At 42.0% G+C, this 3,952-nt stretch overlaps 1 long non-coding RNA gene across 1 annotated transcript; it reads right to left on the bottom strand.

The window, feature by feature from the left end:
• Positions 1-704: 704 nt before the first annotated feature.
• On the bottom strand, positions 705-2,889 carry LOC115014721 (uncharacterized). Its single transcript, XR_003832932.1, has 2 exons — positions 2,719-2,889; positions 705-2,166 (listed from the first exon to the last, which is right to left on the bottom strand). It is a non-coding gene; the product is annotated as an uncharacterized LOC115014721 (long non-coding RNA).
• Positions 2,890-3,952: the final 1,063 nt, after the last annotated feature.

Below are 3,952 nucleotides of genomic sequence, written 5' to 3'. Positions count from 1 at the left end.
GTGTTGGGGAATAATAATAACTCAACTAGTAGTTTAACTACATTTAGCAGGAGCTTGCTGGTCGTTCAACTACATTCATATTTGCATTTTCTTTGTGGCATCTTTTGTGTGGTTAACTAATAAAAGGTTCCTGTAAGTGATTTGAATCTGCTCTGACTGGCTCATTGTTTGTATTGTGACCAGGTTTATAAAGGTGCAACTGTTTTAGTTGTTAAGATTGGAGGAGGACGTTACAAACGAGTAAGACAACAGACCAAGTCGGTCGTACGGTCTTAAAGAGTGAAATATGTTTTTGGAAACAAAATCAATTGAGTGGCACTTTTGCCGGCATGTGACTATTTTGTATCTTGTTATATTTTTATATCACATGTACATTGACATTGAACTACTTTCTCTAAGTATCTTAACCAGACTACATTCCTCCCTCTGGAGTTCAACCTCTTCCAGTGTGAAGTCATCTTTCCCAGCAGCTTCCCCAACAGCTGGGCAGGTTCACTGCGGGTCCATTAGAGCGTGCTCATTGAAAACTGCTTCTCGAGAGCTCTGAGGCCACTAAACCAAATACTGTGCAGTAATACCACAATAATCTGTAGAGCTCATTATTAGTTTGTGTCTCACTGCGATCCATTAATATAATTATATATATATATAAATAATATAAGTCATTTAATCCTTTGTTAAAATATAAATCGTGATAGGGTGTGTCAGTTGTATGTATGTATTCAAGACTGAGATAAAACAAAAAGAATAAAAAAAGGACATGATTGCATTGCATTGTGGGTACAGGTGAACAGTTGGCTTTAGTGTTCTTTGTTTCCATGAAACACACAAATGGAAATATTTCTGATACATTCTTTACACTCCGAGGTGAGCGGAGGCGGAGGCGGAGGGAATAAATGACGTCTCGAGATGAAGCGCGGGCAATACAGCGCGGGATGATGGGAAAAGGTTTCATACATACGAACATCACACATGAGGACATACACACTCAGAAGCTCGCTCGTATGAAGAAATGCATCACCATGGAAACACACATACAGACGCGCACACACACACACACACACACACACACACACACACACACACACACACACACACACACACACACACACACAACCATGCACATAATGCGCCATTTCAATGCCTGTTGAATCATTCATGAGCAGCTTTTATGTGTTGTGATCCTCAAACTTCTTATTGCGAGAAGGAAAACAATGTTTGAGACGGAGCCTCATGGAGTCATGAGCACGCAGTGTGAGCTAGCAGCCTCTGTTATAATGCACTTCGACAGTCAGGGTCAGGGTTTTAACGAAGCCTTGCAAACACATCTTCCTTTCAGCTTAATGAGGATTTAGCAAATAAGAGACACACAGGTTCTTCAGCTGCTGTCAAGGCTAAAACACTCGATGTTCAGCAGAAGGAATACTGTTCTAAACTTCTTTTCATGAATAACACTCATTTCAAACACTAATTTCTCCAACAAGGAACAACCTTCTAAAATCTATCTCTGGTTTTGTACTGGAAAACAACAGGGAGCATCATATCATAATCAGAAATAGGTCCCCTGTATGTAATATCAAATAGCTTTGGCAACATATTTCACTTCCACGACTCCCAGTCAGTCATTAATCACATCTCGTGCTGTGAAATTTCTCCTACACATTCCACCGAAGCTGCCGGTTCTCCGCACGACAAGCTGGACTTCACAGATAGCCACCAGGGGGCCTGCTGATGGGATCACAGTCACATACTGGCTCTGATCCAGTGAGTCTTCTGTGGGCCTGCAGACGGGAGAACCAGCCTAACAGAAACAGCCTCAGAGAGACATGAGAACTGGTTTTGTTCCACCAGGTGCCTGCCACCTTTGAAGAACACAGGATGAGTGTTGGCTGAACTTTAAAACCAGATGCACCCATGACAATGGCACATTCCTCCCCTGGATCCCTAAAGTCCTATCGGGGCTCCTTTTTTGTTTGTAGCATCTGATTCTGTGAAGGCTGCGCTGTGTTTCCATCGTCTCTGTGGTGACGGTGTCAGAGCCGAGGTCATTGGAGATGTGACTGAGGAGTCGTTGTTGGTCACAAGCAGGACTCGTGGGACTCTGTGTTGGCGTGCAGAGACTTCTTCTTCTGCTCGGTGTGGTTCCCATTGTTAAGGACAGAATACCTGAGAGAAAACAGAGGACGAAACTTTAATGAAAATGATTGTTAGTCGCAGCCTTTGTGATAAATTGAACATCAGTGGTTATCAGCGTCATAGATATGGGTTAGAAGGGACCTGCTACACATGTTTAGAACTATCAACTATTCACAGTATAAATACAGAAAGTCTGCTTAGGGTGGATGGGTCAAACTAACAAAGGACTCACCGTCAACTGTCAAGTCAATGTTGAGTTTTTTAAAGTGACGTGGCCTGTGTTAGCAAAGGTCCATAACGTACGTCATTTACGTAAAAAACGTATTTTAAACCAAAACATGATCTTGTTTCTAAACCTATGACGTTGGATCTGCACCTTCTGGTCTACTGGTTGGTGGATTTGGCCGCTTAGGAAGCACAAACAACTAATAACCATTTAACGGCCTGATAACAATCAAACGTCGTCCTGATGGCCACAGGTCACTGAGCAGCTTTCTCACAATGCTATGGTTGCATCTATCGTATCAACACTGCAGACAAGCCTTGATACACAGTACAGTAAGAACCAGTTACAGTACATACAGCTCTCTTGCTGGCCTTTCCTTAGGCCACATACGTCCTAGATCCTGGTCTCTGGGAGCAAGAACCTGCTGTTGCTTCAGTCTGAAAAGGTCTTGAGAGATGCAGCAACGGTGAAACAGCAGTTCAGCTTCATCTACAAATAAAACCAATGATCTTCCAAACCACATGAGCTAGAGCAGACGTTTACCACTGTTACACAGACTGAACTTCAGCAGCAGAAGCTTATTTTCCAACATTAGGATCAGTATCAGACCTGTTGCTCTCCTCCAGTCTATTCGCTGCCAAACAGTTCAGACTTGATAGTCTTTTGTAAATGCATAATAAACTCAGTTAAAGCCTCATAACAGTCTCCTGATGGAAAGTGAGTCATTTCTCAACAAAGTCCGATCCCTGCTTACTGGAAAAGTGATCACGCAGCCTGGGTTACAGGAGGGCGATCGGGAGAAGTTGTCAAAGCAGACCGCAGGTTGACTTTGTTACGAGACATTAATGGTACAGCTGAGATTGTAGCAGCTGCTTCACTGATTCACTCACCATGGCTGGATCTACGCTCACTTCATGTGTTCTCAATCCAAATACAAGCTGAGGAGAAATACACGTTCTATCTAGCTGACTTGTTTTTCACAGGACGCTGATAAGTGGAAACTCAAGGTTAACATGAAGGAAAAACAACCAACTGTAATTTTATCTGCCATGAAATGAACGAGTCACATGAAACAAAACACAAAGACAATAAGCACATTGTGATGCTTTATATCACACTAACTTGTTCAAGCAAGCAATTATCTGTCAAAAGAAGCATTTAGCAGAAAGCACAGATGATGAATGTGACACAGAGACTACAGAGACTGATGCTATATGTCCAACATGGAACTGTAATTGGTTCTGGCTATCAGTGTTGCACAAACTCATTTAGATGTGACATTAATGCACAACAGCCAACACAGCTCTGTGCATCTATTAAAGTCAACATAAACTCATTTGGCAGCCATAATGGTCGTCATTTGTATTCACTCTACACGTTTACTTCAGGTCCTGCTGTATATTATTCCAAGAAGAAGGGGCAGTATATGTAAACGCTTTATACTGTTCTAACCTTAGAGACCAACATCTGTGCAATACTGTGAGAGTTCAGGACATATGTATTTGTTTTTTACACATGTATGTACTGAGATAAGAAGGAACCAGCCCAGCAAGAGATTTATATATAAAAGTTAATTAATGTGAAAGTCTG

Source organism: Cottoperca gobio, chromosome 10 (genome assembly GCF_900634415.1).
Source record: "Cottoperca gobio chromosome 10, fCotGob3.1, whole genome shotgun sequence".
In the NCBI taxonomy this organism is placed as follows: domain Eukaryota; kingdom Metazoa; phylum Chordata; class Actinopteri; order Perciformes; family Bovichtidae; genus Cottoperca; species Cottoperca gobio.
The sequence above is the reverse complement of the archived record's forward strand: the minus strand, read 5'-3'. Positions and strand labels throughout refer to the sequence as shown.